Here is a 14,889-nt window from a genome sequence, read left to right on the forward strand (position 1 = left end):
GTGATGGTGTGGGTGTGCTTTGGTGGTGACACTCTCAGGGATTTATTTAGAATTCAAGGCACACTTAAACAGCATGGCTAATAATATTTACATATCTGGCATTACTCATCTCATAAGTATATACTGTTTTCTATACTATTCTACTGTATCTTAGTCACTTAATGTTTACATATCTGGCATTATTCATCTCATGTGAATATACTGTTTTCTATACTATTCTACTGTATCTTAGTCACTTAATGTTTACATATCTGGCATTATTCATCTCATGTGAATATACTGTTTTCTATACTATTCTACTGTATCTTAGTTCCTTCCGCTCTGACATTGCTCATCCATATGTACAGTTGAAGTCGAAAGTTACATTTAAACTCAGTTTTTCACAATTCCTGACATTTAATCCTAGTAAAAATTCCCTGCCTTAGGTCAGTTAGGATCACCACTTTATTTTAAGAATGTGAAATGTCAGAAAAATAGTAGAGAGAAGGATTTATTTCAGCTTTTATTTCCTTCATCACATTCCCAGTGGGTCAGAAGTTTACATACACTCAATTAGTATTTGGTAGCGTTGCCTTTAAAATTGTTTAACTTGGGTCGAACGTTTTGGGTCATCTTCCACAAGCTTCCCACAATAAGTTGGGTGAATTTTGGCCCATTCCTCCTGGCAGAGCTGGTGTAACTGAGTCAGGTTTGTAGGCCTCCTGGCTCGCACATGCTTTTTTCAGTTCTGCCCACACATTTTCTATTGGATTGAGGTCAGGGCTTTGTGATGGCCAGTCCAATACCTTGACTTTGTTGTCCTTAAGCCATTTTGCCACAACTTTGGAAGTATGCTTGGGGTCATTGTCCATTTGGAAGACCCATTTGAGACCAAGCTTTAACTTCCCGACTGATGTCTTGAGATGTTGCTTCAATATATCCACAATTTCCCTCCCTCATGATGCCATCTATTTTTCTTTCATCACACCAGAGGACATGTCTCTAAAAAGTACAATCTTTGTCCCCATGTGTAGTTGCAAACCGTAGTCTGGCTTTTTTATGGCGGTTTTGGAACAGTGGCTTCTTCCTTGCTGAGCGGCCTTTCAGGTTATGTCGATATAGGACTCGTTTGACTGTGGATATAGATACTTTTGTACCTGTTTCCTCCAGTATCTTCACAAGGTCTTTTGCTGTTGTTCTGGGATTGATTTGCACTTTTAGCACCAAAGTACGTTCATCTCGAGGAGACAGAATGCGTCTCCTTCCTGAGCAGTATGACGACTGCGTGGTCTCCTTTGAATTCCATGCTGTCACAGTCACTAGCCCATTCAAGCTTAACATCCTTACCATTTATCGCCCTCCAGGTTCCCTTGGAGAGTTCATCAATGAGCTTGACGCCTTGATAAGTTCCTTTCCTGAGGATGGCTCACCCCTCACAGTTCTGGGTGACTTTAACCTCCTTACGTCTACCTTTGACCCATTTCTCTCGCCTCCTTCTTTCCACTCCTCTCCTCTTTTGACCTCACCCTCTCACCGTCCCCCCCTACTCACAAGGCAGGCAATACGCTTGACCTCATCTTTACTAGATGCTGTTCTTCTACTAATCTCACTGCAACTCCCCTCCAAGTCTCCGATCACTACCTTGTATCCTTTTCCCTGTCGCTCTCCTCCAACACTATTCACTCTACCCCTACTCAGATGGTATTGCGCCGTCGCAACCTTCGCTCTCTCTCTCTCCTGCTACTCTCTCCTCTTCCATCCTATCATTTCTTCCCTCTGCTCAATCCTTCTCCAACCAATCTCCTGATTCTGCCTCCTCAACCCTCCTCTCCTCCCTTTCTGCATCCTTTAACTCTCTATGTCCCCTATCCTCCCGGCCGGCTCGGTCTTCCCCTCCTGCTCCGTGGCTTGACGACTCATTGCGAGCTCACAGAACAGGGCTCCGGGCAGCCGAGCGGAAATGGAGGAAAACTAGCCTCCCTGCGGACCTGGCATCTTTTCACTCCCTCCTCTCTACATTTTCCTCCTCTGTTTCTGCTGCTAAAGCCACTTTCTACCACTCTAACTTCCAAGCATCTACCTCTAACCCTAGGAAGCTCTTTGCCACCTTCTCCTCCCTCCTGAATCCTCCTCCCCCTCCTCCCTCTCTGCGGATGACTTCGTCAACCATTTTGAAAAGAAGGTCGACGACATCCGATCCTCGTTTGTTAAATCAAACGACACCGCTGGTCCTGCTCACATTGCCCTACCCTATGCTTTGACCTCTTTCTCCCCTCTCTCTCCAGATTAAATATTGCGTCTTGTGACGGCTGGCCGCCCAACAACCTGCCCGCTTGACCCTATCCCCTCCTCTCTTCTCCAGACCATTTCCGGAGACCTTCTCCCCTACCTCACCTCGCTTATCAACTCATCCTTGACCGCTGGCTACGTCCCTTCCGTCTTCAAGAGAGCGAGAGTTGCACCCCTCCTCAAAAAACCTACACTCGATCCCTCCGATGTCAACAACTACAGACCAGTATCCCTTCTTTCTTTTCTCTCCAAAACTATTGAGCGTGCCGTCCTTGGCCAGCTCTCTTGCTATCTCTCGCAGAATGACCTTCTTGATCCAAATCAGTCAGGTTTCAAGACTGGTCATTCAACTGAGACTGCTCTTCTCTGTGTCACGGAGGCTCTCCGCACTGCTAAAGCTAACTCTTTCTCCTCTGCTCTCATCCTTCTAGACCTATCTGCTGCCTTTGATACTGTGAACCATCAGGTCCTCCTCTCCACCCTCTCCGAGCTGGGCATCTCCGGCGTGGCTCACTCTTGGATTGCGTCCTACCTGACAGGTCGCTCCTACCAGGTGGCGTGGCGAGAATCCGTCTCCGCACCATGTGCTCTCACCACTGGTGTCCCCCAGGGCTCAGTTCTAGGCCCTCTCCTATTCTCGCTATACACCAAGTCACTTGGCTCTGTCATATCCTCACATGGTCTCTCCTATCATTGCTACGCAGACGACACACAATTAATCTTCTCCTTTCCCCCTTCTGATAACCAGGTGGCGAATCGCATCTCTGCATGTCTGGCAGACATATCAGTGTGGATGACGGATCACCACCTCAAGCTGAACCTCGGCAAGATGGAGCTGCTCTTCCTCCCGGGGAAGGACTGCCCTTTCCATGATCTCGCCATCACGGTTGACAACTCCATTGTGTCCTCCTCCCAGAGTGCTAAGAGCCTTGGCGTGACCCTGGACAACACCCTGTCGTTCGCCGCTAACATCAAGGCGGTGACCCGATCCTGTAGGTTCATGCTCTACAACATTCGCACAGTTCGACCCTGCCTTACACAGGAAGCGGCACAGGTCCTAATCCAGGCACTTGTCATCTCCCGTCTGGATTACTGCAAATCGCTGTTGGCCGGGCTCCCTGCCTGTGCCATTAAACCCCTACAACTCATCCAGAACGCCGCAGCCCGTCTGGTGTTCAACCTTCCCAAGTTCTCTCACGTCACCCCGCTCCTCCGCACACTCCACTGGCTTCCAGTTGAAGCTCGCATCTGCTACAAGACCATGGTGCTTGCCTACGGAGCTGTGAGGGGAACGGCACCTCCGTACCTTCAGGCTCTGATCAGGCCCTACACCCAAACAAGGGCACTGCGTTCATCCACCGCTGGCCTGCTGGCCCCCCTACCTCTACGGAAGCACAGATCCCGCTCAGCCCAGTCAAAACTGTTCGCTGCTCTGGCACCTCAATGGTGGAACAAGCTCCCTCACGACGCCAGGACAGCGGAGTCAATCACCACCTTCCGGAGACACCTGAAACCCCACCTCTTTAAGGAATACCTGGGATAGGATAAAGTAATCCTTCTAACCCCCCCCCCAAAAAAGAAAAAAGATATAGATGTACAATTGTAAAGTGGTTGTTCCACTGGATATCATAAGGTGAATGCACCAGTTTGTAAGTCGCTCTGGATAAGAGCGTCTGCTAAATGACATAAATGTAAATGTAAATGTCTCATGGTGTTTATACTTGCGTACTATTGTTTGTACAGGTGGTACCTTCAGGCGTTTGGAAATTGCTCCCAAGGATGAACCAGACTTGTGGAGGTCTACAATTTTCTTCTGAGGTCTTTGCTGATTTCTTTTGATTTTCCCATGATGTCAAGCAAAGAGGCACTGAGTTTGAAGGTCAGCCTTGAAATACATCCACAGGTTCACCTCCAATTGACTCAAATTATGTCAATTAGCCTATCAGAAGCTTCTAAAGCCATGACATCATTTTCTGGAATTTTCCAAGCTGTTAAAAGGCACAGTCAATTTAGTGTATGTTAACTTCTGACCCACTGGAATTGTGATACAGTGAATTATAAGTGAAATAATCTGTCTGTAAATAAATGATCTCACTCCAATACATTTTTATAGAAAGTTAGCAAAAATAGATAACATCTTGCTGCCATGGAAAGGAAAATACCTGTCTATTTGTGGAAAAATCACCCTGATTAACTCTTTAGTCATATCACAGTTTACCCTGATTAACTCTTTAGTCATATCACAGTTTACCCTGATTAACTCTTTAGTCATATCACAGTTTACCTATTTGCTTATGGTTTTGCCTACAATCATGGACAAAAGTTTGGAGAATGACACAAATATAAATTTTCACAAAATCTGCTGCCTCAGTTTGTATGATGGCAATTTGCTTATACTCCAGAATGTTATGAAGAGTGATCAGATGAATTGCAATTTATTGCAAAGTCCCTCTTTGCCATGCAAATGAACTGAATCCCCCAAAAACATTTCCACTGCATTTCAGCCCTGCCACAAAAGGACCAGCTGACATCATGTCAGTGATTCTCTCTTTAACACAGGTGTGAGTGTTGACGAGGACAAGGCTGGAGATCACTCTGTCAAGCTGATTGAGTTCGAAAAACAGACTGGAAGCTTCAAAAGGAGGGTGGTGCTTGGAATCATTGTTCTTCCTCTGTCAACCCTGGTTACCTGCAAGGAAATACGTGCCGTCTTCATTGCTTTGCACAAAAAGGGCTTCACACGCAAGGATATTACTGCCAGTAAGATTGCACCTAAATCAACCATTTATCGGATCATCAAGAACTTCAAGGAGAGCAGTTCAATTGTTGTGAAGAAGGCTTCAGGGCGCCCAAGAAAGTCCAGAAAGCGCCAGGACCGTCTCCTAAAGTTGATTCAGCTGCGAGATCGGGGCACCACCAGTACAGAGCTTGCTCAGGAATGGCAGCAGGCAGGTGTGAGTGCATCTGCACACACAGTGAGGTTGAAGACTTTTGGAGGATGGCCTGGTGTCAAGAAGGGCAGCAAAGAAGCCACTTCTCTCCAGGAAAAACATCAGGGACAGACTGATATTCTGCAAAAGGTACAGGGATTGGACTGCTGAGGACTGGGGTAAAGTCATTTTCTCTGATGAATCCCCTTTCCGAATGTTTGGGGCATCCAGAAAAAAGCTTGTCCAGAGAAGACAAGATGAGCGCTACCATCAGTCCTGTGTCATGCCAACAGTAAAGCACCCTGAGACCATTTATGTGTGGGGTTGCTTCTCAGCCAAGGGAGTGGGCTCACTCACAATTTTGCCTAAGAACACAGCCATGAATAAAGAATGGTACCAACACATCCTCCGAGAGCAACTTCTCCCAACCATCCAGGAACAATTTGGTGACGAACAATGCCTTTTCCAGCATAATGGAGCACCTTGCAATAAGGAAAAAGTGATAACTAAGTGGCTCGGGGAACAAAACATCGATATTTTGGGGCCATGGCCAGGAAACTCCCCAGACCTTAATCCCATTGAGAACTTGTGGTCAATCCTCAAGAGGCGGGTGGACAAACAAAAACCCACAAATTCTGACAAACTCCAAGCATTGATTATGCAAGAATGGGCTGCCATCAGTCAGGATGTGGCCCAGAAGTTAATTGACAGCATGCCAGGGCAGATTGCAGAGGTCTTGAAAAAGAAGGGTCAACACTGCGAATATTGACTCTTTGCATCAACTTCATGTAATTGTCAATAAAAGTCTTTGACACTTATGAAATGCTTGTAATTATACTTCAGTATTCCATAGTAACATCTGACAAAAATATCTAAAGACACTGAGGCAACAGACTTTGTGGAAATTAATATTTGTATCATTCTCAAAACCATTGGCCACGACTGTACACCAAGTGACCTGCTTTTTAAATTATATTAACAAAAAATGTTGAATTTTATTTGGAACGGCAAGCCAGACAAAATTAAAAGGGCCTATTTGTATAACAAATATGAATTCGGAGAGCAGAAATTATTAAATATTAAAGCATTAGACCTCTCACTAAAGGCATCAGTCATACCAAAGTTATACTTAAATCCAAACTGGTTTTCTAGTAAATTGGTACGAATGTTTCATCCTATGTTCAAGAAGGGCCTTTTCCCTTTATTCTGATTACACCTGCTCACTTTTGGTTGTATGAAAAGGAAATAATCTCCAAAATATCTTTATTTTTTAAACAAGCCTTAGAAAGTTGGCTGCAATTTCAGTTTAATCCACCTGAAAAGACAGAACAAATAATACAACAAATATTGTGGTTAAATTCAAATATAGTAATTGATAAAAACGTATTTTTCGAAGAAATGTTAAAAAAAAGGTATAATTTTAGTGAGTGATATCATAAATAGGACTGGTGGAGTGATGTCACACATGCAGCTAACAGAGACATATGGAAATATCTGCTCTACCCAAAATTACAACCAATTAATTGCAGCATTACCACAAAAATGGAAGAGGCAAGTAGAAGGGGAAAAAAGTAAGGAACTTGTATGTCAGCCCTGTATTATTAAAGAACATAAATGGTTAAAGAAAAGTGTGATAAATAAAAACATATACGAATTTCATTTCAGGACCAAAAAACTGACAGCTGTGCCATATAAATTGCTAAATAGTTGGGAAGAGATTTTCGATGTACCCATTCCATGGCACAAGGTTTATGAATTGATACGCAAAACAACGCCAGATTCAAAACGAATTTTTCTATTTAAATTACTATACAAAATTCTTGCAACTAATAGAATGTTATATATATGGGGGATACAATCTTCCCAGCCCTGCAGATTCTGCTGTGAGGAGGCAGAGTCATTAGATCATTTATTTTGGTATTGTCCATATGTAGCTCGTTTTTGGTCACAGGTCCAGGAATGGCTGAAGAATTGCAACATTTGCCTAGAACTAAGGCTGCAGATAGCAATACTGGGTGATTTGAAAAGCCATAGTCAATCAATCAATAATATAATTATTATTTTAGCAAAAAATATGTTTTTACATTTACAATCTGTAGAAGCTATGAGAATAGAAAGGTTCAGTACTTTTGTGAAGCATCACAGCACAGTTGAAAAATATATGGCAAATAGAAATCCAAAATGGATGTTGAGAGATAGATGAGAGGGGTTGAATGGAGCTGAAGGGTGGGACTAATAACAAGATAACCAATGTAAAACATACGGGCTCTGTAAAATGTATATAGGTTCAGAACTTTTGTGAAATAGCACAGTTACAAATAGAAATCAAACTGGATGGACATCAGAAATAGAGGAAGGACTAAAAACAAACAAAATATAACTATTGTAAAATAGATTGTGTCTGTAAAATGTGTATAAGATGTATAAACTGAAGGTAGAAGCTGAAGTGTTTATTAGCTTACTCCAATTGGGGGATCGGTGGTAGGGTTTGGGGGGAATAATAAAGGTATATTCAAAAAAAAAAGTATGTATATCTATATAGGTAAGTGTATGTATATATGTGTATATGTATGCATGCATGTGTGTATGTATATGGATATATATATATATTTATTTACCCAAAAAATATATGGGTGATTGGAAATGATGCAGACAATTACATTGATGGAAGCAACAATCTTTCCGCAATATTAAGCTGATCCACCCCTAAAAAAATAAAAAATAATATGTGAAATAATCTGTATGTAAACAATTGTTGTGTCATGCACAAAGTAGATGTCCTGACCGATTTGCCAAAACTATAGTTTGTTAACAAGAAATTTGTGGCATGGTTGAAAAACGAGTTTTAATGACTCCAACTTAAGTGTATGTAAACTTCCGACTTCAACTGTATATAGTCTTAATTCCTACTTAGATTTGTGTGTATTGGGTATATGTTGTGTAATTTGTTAGATATTACTTGTTAGATATTACTGCACTGGCAGAGCTAGAAACACAAGCATTTCGCTACGCCCGCAATAACATCTGCTAAACATGTGTATATGACCAATACAATTTGATATGATTTACCACAGCATTCTGCAGCGATACGCCATCCCATCTGGTTTGCGTTTATTGGGACTATCATTTGTTTTTCAACAGGACAATGACCCAACACACCTCCAGGCTGTGTAAGGGCTATTTGACCAAAAAGGAGCGTGATGGAGTGCTGCATCAGATGACCTGGCCTCCACAATCACCCGACCTCAACCCAATTGAGATGGTTTGGGAGGAGTCGGACTGCAGAGTGAAGAAAAAGCAGCCAACAAGTGCTCAGCATATGTGGGAACTCCTTCAAAACTGTTGGAAAAGCATTCCAGGTGAAGCTGGTTGAGAGAATCCCAAGAGTGTGCAAAGCTGTCATCAAGGCAAAGGGTAGCTACTTTGAAGAATCAAAATATATTTTGATTTGTTTAACACTTTTTTCGTTACTACATGATTCCATGTGTTATTTCATAGTTTTCATGTCTTCACTATTATTCTACAATATAGAAAATAGTAAAAATAAAGAAAAACCCTTGAATGAGTAGGTGTGTCCAAACTTTTGACTGGTGCTGTACATGTAACCTTTTCACAATTGAGCTTGTCTAAAGACAAATGGGAAATACATTCAACTTGAACATGAAAACCAGAAGGACACCTTGAGAAAGAAAACCTAAATATTTTAAAGCATGTATTTTTATGAAACATAGGACATCAATTGCATTTTAATGGTTTATTGTATTAATTTGTCCAATGTGAACCACAGGCATCATACCAACATCTACATGTTAACTATATAGAGTAATGTAAACCACAGGCATCATACCAACACCTACATGTTAACTATATAGAGTAATGTAAACCACAGGCATCATACCAACACCTACATGTTAACTATATAGAGTAATGTAAACCACAGGCATCATACCAACACCTACATGTTAACTATATAGAGTAATGTAAACCACAGGCATCATACCAACACCTACATGTTAACTATATAGAGTAATGTAAACCACAGGCATCATACCAACACCTACATGTTAACTATATAGAGTAATGTAAACCACAGGCATCATACCAACACCTACATGTTAACTATATAGAGTAATGTAAACCACAGGCATCATACCAACACCTACATGTTAACTATATAGAGTAATGTAAACCACAGGCATCATACCAACACCTACATGTTAACTATATAGAGTAATGTAAACCACAGGCATCATACCAACACCTACATGTTAACTATATAGAGTAATGTAAACCACAGGCATCATACCAACACCTACATGTTAACTATATAGAGTAATGTAAACCACAGGCATCATACCAACACCTACATGTTAACTATATAGAGTAATGTAAACCACAGGCATCATACCAACACCTACATGTTAACTATATAGAGTAATGTAAACCACAGGCATCATACCAACACCTACATGTTAACTATATAGAGTAATGTTAACCACAGGCATCATACCAACACCTACATGTTAACTATATAGAGTAATGTAAACCACAGGCATCATACCAACACCTACATGTTAACTATATAGAGTAATGTAAACCACAGGCATCATAACAACACCTACATGTTAACTATATAGAGTAATGTTAACCACAGGCATCATAACAACACCTACATGTTAACTATATAGAGTAATGTAAACCACAGGCATCATACCAACACCTACATGTTAACTATATAGAGTAATGTAAACCACAGGCATCATACCAACACCTACATGTTAACTATATAGAGTAATGTAAACCACAGGCATCATACCAACACCTACATGTTAACTATATAGAGTAATGTAAACCACAGGCATCATAACAACACCTACATGTTAACTATATAGAGTAATGTTAACCACAGGCATCATACCTACATGTTAACTATATAGAGTAATGTTAACCACAGGCATCATACCAACACCTACATGTTAACTATATAGAGTAATGTAAACCACACGCATCATACCAACACCTACATGTTAACTATATAGAGTAATGTTAACCACAGGCATCATACCAACACCTACATGTTAACTATATAGAGTAATGTAAACCACAGGCATCATACCAACACCTACATGTTAACTATATAGAGTAATGTAAACCACAGGCATCATACCAACACCTACATGTTAACTATATAGAGTAATGTAAACCACAGGCATCATACCAACACCTACATGTTAACTATATAGAGTAATGTAAACCACAGGCATCATACCAACACCTACATGTTAACTATATAGAGTAATGTAAACCACAGGCATCATAACAACACCTACATGTTAACTATATAGAGTAATGTAAACCACAGGCATCATAACAACACCTACATGTTAACTATATAGAGTAATGTAAACCACAGGCATCATACCAACACCTACATGTTAACTATATAGAGTAATGTTAACCACAGGCATCATACCTACATGTTAACTATATAGAGTAATGTTAACCACAGGCATCATACCAACACCTACATGTTAACTATATAGAGTAATGTAAACCACACGCATCATACCAACACCTACATGTTAACTATATAGAGTAATGTTAACCACAGGCATCATACCAACACCTACATGTTAACTATATAGAGTAATGTAAACCACAGGCATCATACCAACACCTACATGTTAACTATATAGAGTAATGTTAACCACAGGCATCATACCAACACCTACATGTTAACTATATAGAGTAATGTAAACCACAGGCATCATACCAACACCTACATGTTAACTATATAGAGTAATGTAAACCACAGGCATCATACCAACACCTACATGTTAACTATATAGAGTAATGTAAACCACAGGCATCATACCAACACCTACATGTTAACTATATAGAGTAATGTAAACCACAGGCATCATACCAACACCTACATGTTAACTATATAGAGTAATGTAAACCACAGGCATCATACCAACACCTACATGTTAACTATATAGAGTAATGTAAACCACAGGCATCATACCAACACCTACATGTTAACTATATAGAGTAATGTAAACCACAGGCATCATAACAACACCTACATGTTAACTATATAGAGTAATGTTAACCACAGGCATCATACCAACACCTACATGTTAACTATATAGAGGAGACATTCATCAAGAATCAGGAAACATTTTATAGTAGCGTTGGCTCTATAGAGATGGAACACAACAGGCAGAAGACTTGGGGATCTTTGTCCCAAATGTCACCCTAACCCCTACATAATGTCACCCTATTCCCTACATAATGTCACCCTAATCCCTACATAATGTCACCCTATCCCCTACATAATGTCACCCTAACCCCTACATAATGTCACCCTAACCCCTACATAATGTCACCCTAACCCCTACATAATGTCACCCTAACCCCTACATAATGTCACCCTAACCCCTACATAATGTCACCCTATCCCCTACATAATGTCACCCTATTCCCTACATAATGTCACCCTAATCCCTACATAATGTCACCCTATCCCCTACATAATGTCACCCTAACCCCTACATAATGTCACCCTATCCCCTACATAATGTCACCCTAATCCCTACATAATGTCACCCTATCCCCTACATAATGTCACCCTAACCCCTACATAATGTCACCCTATTCCCTACATAATGTCACCCTAACCCCTACATAATGTCACCCTAACCCCTACATAATGTCACCCTAACCCCTACATACTGTCACCCTATTCCCTACATAATGTCACCCTAACCCCTACATTATGTCACCCTATTCCCTACATACTGTCACCCTATTCCCTACATAATGTCACCCTAACCCCTACATTATGTCACCCTAACCCCTACATTATGTCACCCTATGCCCTACATAATGTCACCCTAACCCCTACATAATGCACTACACAGGGAACAGGGTGCCATTTAGGACGCAAAAATAGGGTTATCTAGTGATGTGATGTGGGTGCAAGGATGGAGGCCGTTCACTGGTTGATTGACAGACGGACAGAACTTCAGCCCCACCCAGACAGCAATTAGAAATGATTCTTTCAGATAGAATAGGGAATCGTGTCAGTTCAGATAGAATAGGGAATCGTGTCAGTTCAGATAGAAAGGATTCTGTCAGATAGAATAGGGAATCGTATCAGTTCAGATAGAAAGGATTCTGTCAGATAGAATAGGGAATCGTGTCAGTTCAGATAGAAATGATTCTGTTTGGTAGAATAGGGAATCGTGTCAGTTCAGATAGAAATGATTCGGTCAGGTAGAATAGGGAATCGTGTCAGTTCAGATAGAAATGATTCTGTCAGATGGAATAGGGAATCGTGTCAGTTCAGATAGAAATGATTCGGTCAGGTAGAATAGGTAATCGTGTCAGTTCAGATAGAAATGATTCTGTCATATGGAATAGGGAATCGTGTCAGTTCAGATAGAAATTATTCTGTCAGGTAGAATAGGGAATCGTGTCAGTTCAGATAGAAATGATTCCGTCAGGTGGAATAGGGAATCGTGTCAGTTCTATTCATTCTATTTCTGTCTAAACCATTTTAGAACACGTAAAAAATATATATTGTAACTATAGCAGGTATTGAACCCTGGCCAAATAATCCCTAGTCAAATGCTCTAACCCAGGGCTGGTGGGCAATTCCAGTCCTTGAGGGCCTGATTTGGTGTCACAGTTTTGCCCCAGCTAACACACCTGACTCCAATAATCACCTGATCATGATCTTCAGTTTATAATGTAATTTTATTAATCAGCTGTGTTTGCTAGGGATGGAGAAAAAGCGTGACACCAATCAGGTTCTCGAGGGCCTGGAGTTACCCACCCCTGGTTTAGAGCAGGGCTGTCCAACCCTCTTCCTGGAGTTACCCACCCCTGGTTTAGAGCAGGGCTGTCCAACCCTCTTCCTGGAGTTACCCACCCCTGGTTTAGAGCAGGGCTGTCCAACCCTCTTCCTGGAGTTACCCACCCCTGGTTTAGAGCAGGGCTGTCCAACCCTCTTCCTGGAGTTACCCACCCCTGGTTTAGAGCAGGGCTGTCCAACCCTCTTCCTGGAGTTACACACCCCTTGGTTTAGAGCAGGGCTGTCCAACCCTCTTCCTGGAGTTAACCACCCCTGGTTTAGAGCAGGGCTGTCCAACCCTCTTCCTGGAGTTACCCACCCCTGAGTTTAGAGCAGGGCTGTCCAACCCCTCTTCCTGGAGTTACCCACCCCTGGTTTAGAGCAGGGCTGTCCAACCCTCTTCCTGGAGTTACCCACCCCTGGTTTAGAGCAGGGCTGTCCAACCCTCTTCCTGGAGTTACCCACCCCTTGGTTTAGAGCAGGGCTGTCCAACCCTCTTCCTGGAGTTACCCACCCCTGGTTTAGAGTCTTTCCCGTCACCCAACACACCTCTAAACACTTGTGTAGAGCTGAGGGGATTGGATGGGTAGGTAGGTGTAAGCAATATGCTGAAAATGTTGACCTATTACATTCTTTCAGCTCTACAAGAAGTGCCTCTGGGAATAAGATCTGTTCTGGACTCTGACCTGTCTATATTCTGAAAGTCAGAGGTCTACTCAGTGGGCTGAACACGGCAGAAAGACATGGAACGTACAGAGCCGTCCAGATGGACCTCCTATTCTGCATGGCAGGAGAACATGGGGACAATCTCAACTGCATTTCCTTGATTCCTCATCCAATGGGGTTTGAGAAGGCGACGAGGAGAGAGAATACGAAGAATGAAGGAAACGCAATTGAGATTCTTCCCATGGCAATGTCCCATTTATCTCTCCTTCCTCCCAGTGTGAACTTGTTCACTTCCTGTAAAGGGAATGACTGGAAACAGAAACATGGTGGGAAACTCCACCTACGTCTCCACCAATACAATGCTTTTAGATTTGTGCAAAGTAGTGAACGAGTGTACACTTCAAGAGAAAGGAGTTATTATTGGGGAGCAGCCACCCCATACCTACGTCCCAAATGTTCTACAAACATATCTACCTCCCCATGTGCCCTGGTGAGAAGTAGAGAATAGGGTACCCATTTGGCCCTAAGAACTGATCAGGTAACTGTGCTCCCTCTTAGTTTGAATAAGCAACCAGGTTAGAACGAAGTGGCACTAAGAACTGATCTCTGATCAGGTCCCATATTCATAACGTGTCTTAGAGTATGACCCCTCCCCCCTGTCTGTCTATATGATGGGACTCATTATGATCTGAAAGGTCAAACTGATCCTAGATCAGCACTCCTACTGGGATCAGCTTTGTGAATATGGGTCCCGCTTTCTGACCTCCTATTGGTTAAGCCAGGGCTCTACATTGACTTTTTTTTTTACAAGTTGAAAATTGTAGGCGAACACAAAGAGATTTAGGAGCACAATCTAAATGATTGCAGATAATGAAGCTAGAATCCTTCATTTTTCTAGGCTCACTGGTGCTCCTAAATAAAACATTTCCAGGTGGCACAGCAAAATATTTAGGCGTGTATGAGAGTAAAATGGTGGCACTGTAGAGCTCTGTATCAGGGTTAAAACAGGTTCATGTTGGCTGATCCCAGATCAGAGCTTAGGAACAACCTCAATCTGTCACATAAGGGATAGTTCAAACAAATTACAAAATCGGTCTGACATGAAATGTGAGGGATATCAGGGATAATGACTTGGTTGCATTGGGTTTGGACAATAATGCTACA

The sequence above is a fragment of the Salmo salar genome, chromosome ssa03 (genome assembly GCF_905237065.1).
Source record: "Salmo salar chromosome ssa03, Ssal_v3.1, whole genome shotgun sequence".
Taxonomy (NCBI): Eukaryota; Metazoa; Chordata; class Actinopteri; order Salmoniformes; family Salmonidae; genus Salmo; species Salmo salar.